Genomic DNA, 16,636 nt, shown 5'->3' with positions numbered 1-16,636 from the left:
GGAAATCCCCAGGGAATCTGACTTGGAGGCCAGCAGGATTTTATTAAAGACTTCCATGGGACTGGGGGAAGCAGAGACCGCAGTCTTGGAGAGTACAAACAAAACCTGCGCACACCAAGACTCAGAGGAAAGGAGCAATGACTCCACAGAAGACTGAACCAAAATACCTGCCAGTGTTGGCGGGTCTCCTGTGGAGGAGTGGGTTGGCAGGGGCTCACCACAGGAATGTGGGACTGGCAGCAGCAGTCTGGGAAGGTCCCTTTTGATGTAAACCCTCTTGGAGGTCACCATGAATCTGAAGGCTGGGTCGCCTCAGGTCAAAAAACTACCAGAGAGGGAGCCCAACCCCATCCATCAATAGAGAATTGGATTCCAACCTTACCAAACATGGCCCTGCCCACCAGAGCAAGACCCAGTTTTTCCCACCACTCGTCCCTCCCATCAGGAAACTTACACAAGCCTCTTAGCCTCCTCCAGCAGAGGGCAGATAGAAGAAACAAGAAGAACCACAATTCCGCAGCTGATAAAACCACATTACAGAAAGTTAATATATATATAGATGTGTGTGTGTGTGTGTGTGTGTGTGTGTGTGTGTATGGCTTCCCTAGTGGCTCAGCGGTGAAGAATCCACCAGCAATGCAGGAGACACAGGCTCGATCCCTGGGTCAGGAAGATCCTCTGGAGAAGGGAATGGAACCCACTTCAGTATTTTTGTCTGGGAAATCCCATGGACAGAGGAGCCTGGCAAGCTATGGTCTGTGTGGTCACAAAGAGTCAGACATGACTGAAGCGACTTAGCACACATGAGTGCATGTATATCTATAATACTTTTTCTTCAGTTCTTGGCATCCCTTCCTCTAGCCCTTGGACCCAGAATGGTGAGCTGCAATATCAAAAGTAGCCAGCAATTCTTCATAGTGAGAGAGAACAAGGCATCCGGAGTCTTTAATATATATTGGCTACTAATCCAGCACCTGGTTGCTTATCTCCAGATATTTTTTTGTTATGTTTTGTTTTTTATCAACAGGGCAATAAAGACTCACCATTTTATAATAGTTTCTTTGTGGCATTGGGTTTTATCTGAGTAAGCTACCTAGAATACTTTATCACGTTATAATCAAGCATGTGCATCTGCACGTCAGCAGGCAGAGTTAGAGTAGAAGGCTGGAGAACTCTCAGCATACAGAGGCACATGTGTCCAGACATTTAGTGTGTACATATCCAAAGTGTTTGTGTAAAATTTAACTCCAATATTGACCCCATTAGCACCATCTTTTTAACAGTCAAATTAACTACATACACATATTGAATAATTGTCTCTCAAATGATCTTTGACAAAGTTTCCAAGATATTTTAATGGAAAAGGAATAATCTTTTCAACAACTGGGCATGCATAGGCAAAAAAAAAAAATGAACCTAGATATTATTCAAAAATTTTTGAATTATTCACAAAAATTAATTCAAAACATATTATAGCTTGAAATGTAAAATGCAGTACTATTAAACTTCAGAAAAAAAAGGAAAAAATCTATCTGAACTTGAATTTGGTGGTGAATTTTTTAAATTAATTTATTTTAATTGGATGATAACTATTTTACAATATTGTGATGGTTTTCGTGGTGGTGAATTTTTAACGACACACACACAAGACCTACAATCCATAAAAGAAAAATCAGTTTGGATTTAATTAAAAATTTAAAGCTTCTGCCCTGAGAAATACTCTATTTCAGAGAATGAAATGACATGCCACCGACATGGAGAAAATGTCTGCAGATCATATCTGATAAAGTACTTGTATCCAAAATATACACAGAACTCTTAAAACTCAGTAATAAAATAAACAATAAAAATTGGGCAAGAGATACACACAGAAAATTCACCAAAGAAGGTATACAGATGGCAAATAAGCATATAAAAGTATGCTCAGTCATTTGTCATTAGAGTAATGCAAATTCAAACAACAATGAGATAACCACTACATACTTATTAGAATGTCTAAAACCCAGAAAAACTGACAACTGGTGACGATGCAAAGCCACAAGGAACTCTCATTCATTCCTGGAGGGAATGAAAATCTTACAGCCACTTTGGAAGACAGTTTGACAGTTTCTTACAAAGTGAGAACAATAGTCTTACTGTTTGATACATCAGTTGCATTGTTAGGTATTTACCCAAATGTGTTGAAAACTTATGTCCACACAAAAACTAAGTGTTTATAGCTGCATTCATAATTACTAAAAACTAGAAACAACCAAGATGCCTTTTGATAGTCAAAGTATGGTACATCTGTATAATGGAATATTATTCAGCAGTTAAAAGGAATGCATTATTTAACCAGTAAAAGAGACAAATGAAACTTAAACACATATGGCTAAGTGAAAAAAGCCAGTCTAAGTAGGGCAAATGCTGAGTGATTCCCATTAAATGGCATTCTAGAAAGGCAAACCCATAGAGACAGGAAACTGATTAGTGTTTGCCAGTGGTCTAAGAGGCTTGGTGAAGAAAGGTTTCAACACATGAGGCACAGGGTATTTTTTTAAGACAGTGAAAATATTCAGTATGATTCTATAATGATGGATACATTATAGAATGACAAAGTGGAATGCAGAATGTGACAAAAGAATCATAACTTTATTACAAATGTGTGGAACAATATCATTGAAGGGGCTTAAAGTAGACACTGTTAACCTAACTAACTTAGGAGATATAGGAATTTGTAAGGTTAAAGGCAAACTGAACTATACATGAGGATTGTACTATACATAAGGATTGTACTCCACCTATTGAAGTGTCTTTTCACATGGGGGAGCTGGTTAACGATTCAAATATAATTATGTATATGTCAAGTTGAACAATTAAATAGATGGCAGATGGTTGGAGTTGTTTCTAACTGTTGTACTGGAAGGTTATAAATAAACAAGAAAAGACTAGAATGATAGATGTGGTAACGAATTAGTTGAAGACCAATTGTATGAACTGGTGTTTACCTTCAATAGATACAGATGTGTACATTTAGAAATATAGAGAGCTGGTATTTATAAATAGTATATGCATTGGTATTCATACATGTATTTCCTTGCTCTTTCAGCTGAGAAGGGCTAGAAAAAAGACCTCAGGAGTAACAAGCACAGCTAATGCTCAGATTTTCATTTTGAGCATTCATTTCATTTCTCTGATAAAAAACCAGGGCTTCTTGGAGAAATGGCTGATTCTAAGATTGGAACAGGAAATATACAAAGTGAGCCTCAAGCACCTTGTAGTGTCAGAAGGTAAGGATGTGTTTCTTAAAACAACAAAAAGCAAAATATTTTTAAAAGCAAAAAATAGGAGTATGTTAAAAACAAACAAACAAACATAGAAGCCATCTGAAAGAGTTCTCAATGGCCAAAACTGGAACAGTTTGAGCACCAACATAAACAAAGTTTTATTGATTTGTAACCCAGAGATCAGTCCTGGGTGTTCTTTGGAAGGAATGATGCTAAAGCTGAAACTCCAGTTCTTTGGCCACTTCATGCGAAGAGTTGACTCATTGGAAAAGACTCTGATGCTGGCAGGGATTGGGGTCAGGAGGAGAAGGGGACGACAGAGGATGAGTTGACTGGATGGCATCACCGACTCGATGGACGTGAGTTTGAGTGAACTCCGGGAGTTGGTGATGGACAGGGAGGCCTGGCGTGCTGCAATTCATGGGGTCACAGAGTCGGACACGACTGAGCAGCTGAACTGAACTGAACTGAACCCAAAGCATAAAATATCCATGACTCTATAATGATACTGATAATGATTGAATAAGTAAAACATGGAGAATAAAGCAAATATCTCATGCAGAAGAATTCAGTAATATATGCCACCTCTCCTTAAGTGTGGGTTGCACATAGTAATGACCTCCCAAAATGTACAAGTATGGAAGGGAGCAGTGAGAAAGGGGAATTTGCAGTGGAGAAATCTGACAAACACTACCTCAGCCAGGTAATCAATAATGTTGATAGCATATTAACATGATCCCATGGACTGCAGCCCACCAGGTTCCTCTGTTCCTGGGATTCTCCCAGCAAGAATACCGGAATGGGTTGCCATTTATCCCCCAGAGGATCTTCCCCACGGAAGGATCAAACCCACGTCTCCTGCATTTCCTGCATTGGTAGGCGGATTCTTTACGACACAGGAAGCTCCATATTTTTTGGATACAGTGTGATAAAAATGGCAGTTTACCTCTGTGGTCTTAATCACAAAATTCCATAACAGATTCCAATAGAGGGGCATCGTACAAAATACCTAAAAATATGTCAGACCAGAAGTCCTCAAGACTGCCAAGCTCACCAAACCCAAGGGTAGTCTGAGGAATTGTCACAGTCAAGAGCAGTCAAAGGAAATACAATGATTAAATGTAAAACAATATCCTTGTTGGGATTCCAGAACAGAAAAAGAACATTAGAAAAAACCATGAAAATATTTTTTTAGAAGTATTTAGTTAATAACAATGTATCAAAATTAATTTGTTGACTTTCACAAATGTACCATAATAATAAAACATACTAATAGCATGGGAAATTAGATATGGGCTACAGGAGAACTCTGCAGATCTTTGTGATTTTTTTCTATAAGTATAAAATGTTTGAAAATACAAGATTTACTTAAAAAGGAATTTATCAAAGGTCTTCAGGAAGTTAAACACATATTGGGTATGCTTTCTAAATAAACATGGATATTCTCACACACATGAAGAAAATGGAGAGTCACATATGTGGATACATTTTACAAACATATTGTGGATAGACTGTGTTAATAATTTAACTGACTCAGTATCTTTATTTGTTATATATATATATATATATATATATATATATATTTCAGCAGAATTCTATATATAAAAAACATAACCTGAGTTTCACTTTTTAACAAAAGAAGAAATATTTTATACTAGAATATTTTATACTTAAAAAAATTGCCCGTCATTGTGCTGAGGTGTGCTTTGCTGGAAGAGGTGAAAGTAAGAAATCTTGACTCACATTGCCTAAAATTTCATCTCAGCTCTGTCACTTTCAAGTTATATGAACTTTTGCAATTTACTGGATCCCTTTGCAATCAAGCTTCTCATCTGTAAAAGAGGCATGATAATCATATGTATAACTCATAATCTTCTTGCAAATAACAAGTTCTTATAACAAGGCCCTATGGCACATGTGCTCAGTCTATGTTGGTATTGTCACAATTAGCATAACGCCAAGAATGATTGCCACATATATATTGTCCTTAACATGGACAAATATTTGACTCTATTGATACATAAAAATAAGTCAATAAAATTTCTCTAATGATAGCTTTGTGGATGTGACAGTCAGAAAATTCCATATTGATCAGTAAGGGATTCAAAGGGAGAGTTCAGATGGATCTCCTCTCTTCTCCCCATCCACCCCTTTCACTCTAATTGTTTTTTCCTTTCTTTTTCATGCTCCTTTTGAAGGTGGGAGTGACAGTAATTACAAAAGAAATACAAGGAAAAATGAAGGCATTGTATTAGAGTGTCCTGGCCTGAGATGGTTGAACTTAATTGCACAAGCTTGAGAAATATATTAATCCAAATTTGTGGATATATAATCACTTAATTATTTGTAACTAATGCAGTTGTATTCAGAGACAAACTGTTTAGTCAAAATAAGTGCTGTGTTTGTTGCTTGAAAGTTCATGCAATTAATTCATTCATACATTAGTTAAAAGCTAATACGTACTGGACCCTGGGCTAATCATGGTGCTACAATGTTGGCAAAAAAAAAGCCATTGTTCCTTTCCTTATAATGAATCCAGTTAGAGGGGAGAATGGTGAAGGTTAAATACTAAACAGAAAAACCATTTGAATACATGGCTGAATCACTTCCAACTTTGGTGACCACTGTGAAGAAAGCTGAGCTCCCAAGAATTGATGCTTTTGAACTGTGGTGTTGGAGAAGACTCTTGAGAGTCTCTTGGACTGCAAGGAGATCCAACCAGTCCATTCTAAAGGAGATCAGTCCTGGGTGTTCACTAGAAGGACTGATGCTAAAGCTGAAACTCCAATACTTTGGCCACCTCATGAGAAGAGTTGACTCATTGGAAAAGACTCTGATGCTGGGAGGGACTGGGGGCAGGAGGAGAAGGGGACGACAGAGGATGAGATGGCTGGATGGCATCACTGACTCGATGGACATGGGTTTGGGTGGACTCCGGGAGTTGGTGATGGACAGGGGGCCTGGTGTGCTGTGATTCATGGGTCACAGAGAGTTGGACACGACTGAGCGACTGAACTGAACTGATACATTCAAATGGGCTTCCCAGGTGATGCTCGTGGTAAAGATGCCAGCTGCCAATGCAGGAGACATAAGAGACGTGGGTTCAATCCCTGGGTTGGGAGGATCCCCTGGAGGAAGAAATGGCAACCCACCCCAGTATTCTGCCTGGAGAATTCCATGAACAGAGGAGCCTGGTAGGCTATAGTCAGGGGATGGAAAGAGTTGTACACGGCTAAAGAAATTTTGTATACATACATTCAAATGGAAGAAGTTCAATGGATGTCACACACAAGAACCATGAAGTAAACTACATCAATAAAATTTATAATAAAGTTGCTCAAAATTCACTGAGAAATTAAAAAAAATTTTTTAAATCTCCAAGGAAAAAAAGACTCCTTATGAAGAAAGAAAGAAAGATACAGACCAATTCAGAATCCTCAGCAAAAAATAATGCAAATGAAAAGACAATGGAAGAATTTCATAGAGATTGTATACCAGTACCCTCCTCCCAGTCCTTTCTTGGCAGAAATTGACAAACTGATTCTAACATTGATGTGAAATCTGAGAAATCTTGAATAGATGAAACAGTTTTTATAAAGGGGATGAAAACTGAAGATCTTATACTACCTGGTTTCATGATTTATAATATTATTGTAGTTAAAGCAGTCTGATATTGGTGTAAAGTGTATATCTATATATATCAGAGCAACATAATAGATAGCCCAGAAAAATAACTACATAACTGTGGCTGATGTTCAACAAATGTGTCAAGATACTGCAATAGGGGAATGGACTTTTTTTCAATACCAGGTACCAGAAAAATTGGATATCCATATGCCACAAATAATAACTGATAACTTTACCTTATACCATATTCACACCATAACTCAAAATTAGTTGTATATGGATATTTACAAGCTGAAACTAGAAAAACTCCTAGAAGGAAACAAAAGAAAAATGTGATCTTCGGTAAGACAAAGATTTCTTAGCTATGATGCCATTAAGGATACTACATTAAAAACTGGTGTATCGAATTTCATCAAGGTTGAAATCTTTTGCTCTTCAAAATATACCATTAAGAAAATAAGAAGATAGGTCATAGACTAAGGGAAAAATATATATATATATATCTGATAAATAACTCAAATACATATTATATAAAGAACTCTTAAGACTCAATGATAAAATTTTAAGTGATATGATTTTTAAAATGGCTTAAATATTTGAATACACATTTCATCACATAGAGTGCCACTTTGGAAACCAGTTTGACAGTTTCTTTAAAATGTAGATATATACTTAAGGTACAGTAATTGGGAAACTCAAACATGTTCTTAAGATATAATAATTCCACTCATAAAGAAAATGAAAACATGTCTACCCAAAGATTTGTATACAAATAGTCATCACAGTATTATTTATAATAGTCAAAGGCTGGAGACATTCCAGATGTCCTTGAACTGGTGAATGGATAAACAAAATGTTTATGATGAGATGGTTGGAAGGCATCACTGTCTCAGTGGACATGAATTTGAACAGACTCCAGGAGATAGCGGAGGACAGTGGAACCTGGTGTGCTGCAGTCCATGGGGTCGCAAAGAGTCAGATACAACTTGGGAACTGAACAACAGCAGCATCCATACAGTGTGGAATACCATCTAGAAATGAAAAGAAACACACTATTGATACATGCAACAAGATGGATAAATGTGAAATAGGTTATATCTACGTGAAAGAAGACAGATACAAAACTACTACATAATTCTATGTCCTGGAGGTAGAACTGGGATTTGACTTCAAATGGGCATAAGGTTAATTCTGGGGATGATCGAAAGTTTCTAAAATTAGACTAGGTGATGGTTGCACAACTGTGTAAATTTTCAAAACTAAAAACATCAAACTGTACAATTACCTTGGATTCATGGATGGTGTGTAAATGATACCTCAATGAAACTGATAAAACTTTAATAAAGTAGAATTCAAAGAAACAGTGGAATGCTTTAATGAACTGATTTTCATGTATTGTTGTTGCTGTTTAGTCATTAAGTCATGTCCAACTCTTTGCGACCCCATGTACTGCAGCACGCCAGGCTTCGCTGTCCTTCACCATCTCTCAGAGTTTGCTCAGATTTATACCCATTGAGTCACTGATGCTATCTAACCATTTCATTCTCTGCATTACAGAAATTGAATTTGTTCTCAAAAACATTTATGCATACAATTATAACTCCAGTTCCAGGTGGTTTTATCAATGAATTCTACCAAACATTTAAGGAAGAAATAACACTAATCCAAAACAGAGAAGACTCTTGAGAGTCCCTTGGACTGCAAGGAGATCCAATCAGTCCATCCCAAAGGAGATCAGTCCTGGGTGTTCATTGGTAGGACTGATGTTGAAGCTGAAACTCCAATACTTTGGTCACCTGATGCGAAGAGCTGACTCATTTGAAAAAACCCTGATGCTGGAAAAGATTGAGGGCAGGAGGAGAAGGGGACCACAGAGGATGAGATGGTTGGATGGCATCACTGACTCAATGGACATGGGCTTGGGTGGGCTCCGGGAGTTGGTGATGGACAGGGAGGCCTGACGTGCTGTGGTTCATGGGTTCTCAAAGAGTTGGACACAACTGAGCGACTGAACTGAACTGACTGAAAAAATAATCCTCTCCATATTCTGGCATACAAAAGATGAAGAAACTTTCCAATTCACTTTATGAGTTCAGCAATACCATGATAGTAAAATAACTCAAAAAATGTCAAGGAAATACAATTAAAGATCAATATTCCTCATGAGCATGAAGACAAAATTAACAAAATACTAGAAAAGTGAAGTCAGCAACATATAAAAATATATGGAGAATGGCATTGAAATATGTATACTATCATATATGAAACGAGTCGCCAGTCCAGGTTCGATGCACGATACTGGATGCTTGGGGCTGGAGCACTGGGATGATCCAGAGGGATGGTATGGGGAGGGAGGAGGGTTCAGGATGGGGAACACATGTATACCTGTGGCAGATTCATTTTGATATATGGCAAAACCAATACAATATTGTAAAGTTAAATAAAATAAAATTTAAAAAATAAATAAATAAAAATAAAAGGAAAAAAACAAAAATATATATAATAAAGAACAGGTGAGATTTATTGTAGAAATGCAAGCTTGATTTACTTTTAGAAAATCAAGGAGACTCAGTGGGGGCTCTGCCTGCCAGTCCACTAGACACTGGTTCGATCCCTGATCCAAGAAGATCCTGCATGCTACAGAGCCATTAGGCACATGTGCCACAGCTATTGAGCCTGTGCTCTACAGCCTGGGAGCTGCAACTGTGGGGCCCACTTGCCACAACTACTGAAGCCCAAGCACCCTAGAGCCCATGCTCTGCAACAAGAGAAGCCCCGCAAGGAAAAGCCTGTGCACCACCACTAGAGAGCAGCCCCACTTGCTGTAACTAGAGAAAAACCCACAGAGCAACAATGACACAGCACAGCCAAAAATAAATAAAAACTAAAAAAAAAGGAAATCAGTGTAACAATATAACAGAATGATAGGAAAAAATCTTTTGATTATTTCAATAGATGGAGAAAAGATTTTAATAAAATTTAAAACTCACTCATAGTGGGAAAGGGAGGAACTCTTAGTCTTCAAGGAAAAGAAGAAAATTTTCTCATTCAGAAATAAAGGCATCTTTAAAAAATCACACAGCTAACACGATACTTTCTGCCATAAGGGTGGTATCATCTGCATATCTGAGGTTATTGAGATTTCTCCTGGCAATCTTAATTCCAGCTTGTGCTTCTTCCAGCCCAGCGTTTCTCATGATGTACTCTGCATATAAGTTAAATAAGCAGGGTGATAATATACAGCTTTGACGTACTCCTACTCCTTTTCAAATATGCAGATAACACCACCCTTATGGCAGAAAGTGAAGAGGAACTAAAAAGCCTCTTAATGAAAGTGAAAGTGGAGAGTGAAAAAGTTGGCTTACAACTCAACATTCAGAAGACGAACATCATGGCATCTGGCCCCATCACTTCATGGGAAATAGATGGGGAAACAGTGGAAACAGTGTCAGAATTATTTTTGGGGGCTCCAAAATCACTGCAGATGGTGACTGCAGCCATGAAATTAAAAGACGCTTACTCCTTGGAAGAAAAGTTATGACCAACCTAGATAGCATATTCAAAAGCAGAGACATTAGTTTGCCAACAAAGGTCCATCTAGTCAAGGCTATGGTTTTTCCACTGGTCATGTATGGATGTAAGAGTTTGACTGTGAAGAAAGCTGACCGCCCAAGAATTGATGCTTTTGAACTGTGGTGTTGGAGAAGACTCTTGAGAGTCCCTTGGACTGCAAGGTGATCCAACCAGTCCATTCTGAAGGAGATCAGCCCTGGGATTTCTTTGTAGGGAATGATGCTGAAGCTGAACTCCGGTATTTTGGCCACCTCATGCGAAGAGTTGACTCATTGGAAAAGACTCTGATGCTGGGAGGGGTTGGGGGCAGGAGGAGAAGGGGACGACAGAGGATGAGATGGCTGGATTGCATCACCGACTCGATGGACGTGAGTTTGAGTGAACTCCGGGAGTTGGTGATGGACAGGGAGGCCTGGTGTACTGCGATTCATGGAGTCACAAGGAGTCGGATACGACTGAGCGACTGAACTGAACTGAACATGATACTTGAGTGAAACATGAATCTGTTTACTCCAAAGTTTGGGGATAGAGTAAGTGTGTTTACTCTCATAACTTTTATCCAGAATTGCTGCAGAGGCCCTAGCCAGCACAATAAAGCAAGAAAAAGAAATGAAATATTAAATCAGAAAAGAAGTAGAATTTCTATTATTTGTAAGCAACATAATTATAGACAAAGAGACTCTACTTGACTCTGTAACATATAAGTGAATTTAGCAATGTGACAGTATACAAGATCAATATTAAAAAACCAATTTTATTTTTATATGTCATCAGCAAATAATCAAAAAGTAAAATTAAAATACTATTTCCAAAAATGTAAAAAATATCAAAACTGGGAATAAAAGATAGGAGAATACCTTCTTGAAGTTGGAATAAGCAAAGGTTTCTTGCGCAATACTCAAAAGCCCTAATCATAAAAGAAAAAGCTAATAAAACTGACTTCATTAAATAGGCCATTTCAAAAAGTGAACAGAGAAACTACATCCAGGGGAAAATATTAACAGTCCATTAAAAGGGTAAACTCATCTTTGGTGATTGAATTATGAAAGTGGTTATTTCTGTGAGGGACATTCTGAGAATGATGGAAATGTTCTGTACTTTGTTGTGGATTATAGTTACTGAGATGTATACAATTATCAAATGTCATCAAACAGGGCACTTGAGACCTGTGCATTTTACTTTGTGATGATTATATTGCACCTCAAGTTTAAAAAAAGCATACAATTTTTTAAAATATTTAAATTTTACAAAGCAAACACTCCTTGCCCAAGAAGTGAAATTAGCAATAAACCCACAAATAGAAAGGGGGAAGGAATTAGATTTATGAAATGGAAATTAAATAAATGATTATGGGTTAGGTAGAAGAGTTGTGATCTAGACATTTTGGATCTACTACAGAGTTAATCACCCCTGAATGATTAAGGGGGAAAGTCTCTAGAGAAAAGAATTTTCTACTAAAAAATGCGCATTGATCAAAATTCCTACCAGCAACTCAATCCAGGTATTTTTTAAAATGCATGATTCATTATTTTGACATCTAAATGTCATAACTATCTTTGATCCTTTTCCTTGGGGATACCTTACTTAAATGTGATAGAGTAACAGAAAATAAGGGGGAGTGGGTGAGTAAGAATCTCTTTTTCTGCATCTCTCTATTCTCACAAAAAGGTAAATATGCTTAGCTCCACCCTTCCCCCACGCCTCAAGGGGGCTGTGAAAATCCTGGACAGATTTCAGACACTTCAGGGTCATTGTTCTCTTTTCTGAAATGCAGTACTGCTGCTTTCCCTCACTGCTAGGTGGGTCCCTGAGTGGAAGTGGAAATTCCTGTGTGCATGCACACACACATGCACACACACACACTTCTTTTCTGTCATCACATAAACTGGTGAACAATTAGATGGTATTTCCCTGGCTAAATGGGCTCCTAAGAGATCTTCCAGTTATTCCTGCTATTTAGCTAATCAATCTTGTCACCCCATGGTTACTGGAAGTGTGTTGGCTAAGATGATCAGCCGTGTCCCCAGCAATAAAACTCAACGGGAAAGCAATAAGAATTCTTCAGTTACAAAAGGAGTCCTATCTCCCCATCACTTCAATCCATCCTTGTAAAAGTTTCAGAATGGCCTTATATCTTCCTTTGAGCTTTTGGTGCTATGAATGGAATAGAGAGGAAGTCCTACCATTAGATAATATCCACAGCGTATACTTCATATACCTTACTGTACAACTTAAAATAGCAGCTAGGTAAAAAATTACTGGAATAAATTACTTGTTTGTGATTCCTCCAAAGTTCTTTTTCTAGGAGTCTGAATCACAAAAATTATTTTTCTGGTAAACATAGAAACTGAGGCAAGCGGAGTATCAGAAACATGGCCAAGATTCCTGTGAATTAGAGTTTGAGATAGTAGTTATAATCAGAATTCTAGTCTTCTCCCTTGTGAACTGAGAACATTCTTTCCACACAAAGATGAATTTAGCAGCATGTAATTTTCCTTCTTATCCACTAAATGTGGGATTGAATTAGAGTTTACCTAGAGAAATCTAATTTGTAGTTTGGAAAATAAGCAAAAAGCTGTTCGACTGCAATGTTGATATTCTGATCACATTACATATGCATAAGAAGATAGTATCAAGCCAAGCTTTATTTACATTTCCTAAGTGTCTTTTTTTTTTCACTTTGTATAAACTAATGAGTGGTGCTGTTAGGGAATATGTGTATCCCTCTTTGTAATGGATTAAGTGTGAGTCCTGTTAAACACTAGGCCATAAATCAGACTGTGTTCTCTATGCCTAATTAAGGGTTTAAAGGGGGAAAAGGTAAATTCTTGAATGAAGGGCTCTACTCAGAAGCAGAGTTTGTAATTTCACAAAGGAAGTAGAGAGATAAAGCAGAAAAAAGAGCAATTTAAGAGAATGAAAGAGGAAAGCTATGAAAGTGCTGTAGCCGTTTTATTCTACTTCTCCCCAGATTTCAGAATGCTTTACCTGCTGAAAGGACTAGATATAAGGTGAGCTTTTTTTTTTTTATTTAGTGCACTTAAATGCACAATACTACAAACTGACCGGATAATTTAAAATGGGCATCAAACCATTCTAATCAACTAAAAAAGGAAACCTATATATATTGACAACGCAAATAAAATTAGTTACAGAGAGGTTTGGATGAAAATTTACGATCTTTTTTTCTTTTTAGCTACAATATGTCTATAAGGAGAGCGCATTGAAATCTTAAAATATTAAACTGTTGTAGATTTCCAAAACAAAAGCAACCACAGTTAATCCACTTATTTCCTAGTAGAAGAATTGTCAATAGTTTAGATAAAATTAGTCTCAGACAAAATTTTTAAAACCCTTCTGTATGTTTATCATTTTGACTATACATAATTAATAATGCTGATAATTGGCTCCATTTCACTTTGGTTTGTATTACTCTGAACTGCTCAGTTGAAATATTTGGGGAGGGAGCATTTTGCTATCAAGAGGGAAAAAAAGCAAATGCATCTTGATTGGCTGGACTTTTATCATATGTACAATGAAAGGAATTATTTTACTCAATTTCCAATAATTTACTTTTTACTCAATAAATATTTATTGTGGCTTGGATTATGACAAGTAATTTGCTTTGTGCTGGAAATTCAGTGAATGGGACAAGGGACAAAGAAGATAAGACACCACTTTCATGGAATTTCCAGACTACTTAGAACTTAATTGATCATTAACAAAAGATATGTAGGAAAAAAATAGGATTATTAAATATTATTATTTGTAGAATTCAGAGATTCTCAGCTTCTGCATTATATATATATATTTCAGAAATAAATACTGCATGGTCATCAAGACCACCTAAGACTTCTCCCATCTCCCCTGCAACCCTTGACTCTATTCTCTTCAACTTTTATTACTCCTTCCCCACCCCACCTTCTGCTCTGTGCTGTGCCTGCTGGTGGGCATGTGTGGGGGAGGGGTAGAAGAGATTTCCTTTCATTCCAGACTTCCACAGGCAATGGGATGTGGGATGGCTGGGGAAGCAATCTCAGTCCCTTATTCCTGCCTGAAACACCTAAATTTTCTCATCTATGGTCAACACTTTAGGATCCATTGTGAAAATTTGTATTCCCTAACAGATCAGTCATGACACAACAACTTCTGTCCTCAGATTCTAAAGTCTCTCTTGTATTAGGATTGGATTTTCATATGAACACGAACCCTTTTGCAGTACATTACCTCTGTTTTATTTTTTTCAAACTGATATTGATTACTGTTTGGATTTGATCAGTACCGAACACTTATCAATGGTTAAATATCTTGTATTATAAAAGAAGGGCTTCCCTAGTGGCTCAGATGGTAAAGCGTCTGCCTGCAATGCAGGAGACCTGGGTTCGATCCCTGGGTTGGGAAGATCCCTTGGAGAAGGAAATGGCAACCCACTCTAGTACCCTTGCTCAGAAAATCCCAACATCCCAGGACATTAAAGGCTCTGCTGGGATTGATGATGGGAGACATGAACACATGAAATTGAACTGTTGAATTCTGAACCTAGAAGCAGGAATGGGATTTTAAAGAGCAGGGAAATGCAGAGAAGGTGCTATTAGATGTCAAATGAATTTCCGAGCTATCCCTATGGCTATGTAATTGGGATGGGAATCTTAGAAAAGGAACAATTTATAAGGCAGTTCTGACTGGAACCTGTACTCTTTGAGTTACTCTTCTCTCCTCATTTGAAGGAAGGGTTCTTGAAATATATGTGATCTTATATGAAATTTAAATGAATGCTAGCAGTGCTTGGTGGATGTCATCTTTCTGTTTGAATATTTTCCTAGCTCTAAACTGTCCTGACTTTTTACTGTACTTATATTTGGAAAAGTTTCTCTTAATTCCTACAGATTTGAACGTTCAAATCCTACCCATCCTTCAAATCCCATTAAGAACATCTTTCTTAAAGCCTTCTTTAATCTCCCTGGTAGAGAGTTCTCTTACTAATTTTCATAAAATTTCACTTGTACATTTCTTGTGACATTCATCACATCACATTCATCTGTTAAAAAAGATATGGAATTTAGCAAGCTATAAAAGGTCTATAATTGATCCATATATTCCCTCTTCACACCACATTTATTGAGATTGAGTTACTCATAAGGAAAAGTATGGTTGAATGTAGATAAGTATACACAGAAGAAAAGAATGCAACAACAGCAACAGCATCAGCATCTCTGGAAAGGGGCCCACCTCTATTCTGGTGCTATATGAAACATATGCCATTTGGGTAGAGAATATTGATAAAATCTTTAATCAGACTTAGGTAGTATGGACTCATTGTTGTTTGGTTTCTAAGTGTTTGACTCATTGCAACCCTATGGCCTGTAGCTCACCAGGCTTCTCTGTCCACGGGATTTTCCGGGCAAGAATACTGGAGTGGGTTGCCCTTTTCTTCTCCAGGGGATCTTCCTGACCAAGGGAACCCCTGTCTCCTAAGTGGCAGGCAGATTCTTTACTACTGAGCCACCTGGGATAGGTAGAATCTAAAGTGTCAGTTCATAATACTTTGCTCACTGTCAAAGAATGGATGTATAAACAAATTTTGTTTTAGTTTTTAACAATATAATCGTTTACATCTGCTTAAAGTGGATGATGGACTTTCCAGGTGGCTCAGTGATAAAAAATCCGCCAGCCAGTGCAGGAGATGCAGGTTCAGTCTCTGGGTCTGGAAGATCCCCTGGAGAAGAAAATCACAACCCAGTGTGATTTCCACTCCAGTATTCTTGCCTGGGGAATCCCATAGACAGAGCCTGTTGGGCTACAGTCCAGGGGGTCACAAAGAGTTGGACGTGATTTACCAACTAAACAACAACAACAAAGCGCATTGATATATTTTATTTAATAATCAGAATTGGTTATTAAAGAATAATAATTTGCTGCAAAGGAACTGAATATGAATGTTTTCCAAAAGTTCTTAAGCACTATTTCACACACAAAAAACAAATTATGTGTTTATATATATATATATGCTATGGTCTGATTGCTTTAAATAAATATTTCTGAATGGAAGAGAAAACATTGGAATAAGCATACAGATGCGAATGTAATACAACTTTAATGTATATGAAATGTAAAGTTAAAATGTAATACACAGGAATAAGAGTTATGCAAAGGGCTTCCCTGTTAGCTCA

This window comes from Bos grunniens, chromosome 24 (assembly GCF_055505025.1).
Source record: "Bos grunniens cultivar Pamir isolate PY7600 chromosome 24, Bosgru_T2T1.0, whole genome shotgun sequence".
NCBI lineage: Eukaryota > Metazoa > Chordata > Mammalia > Artiodactyla > Bovidae > Bos > Bos grunniens.
This window is presented reverse-complemented; position numbering follows the sequence as displayed.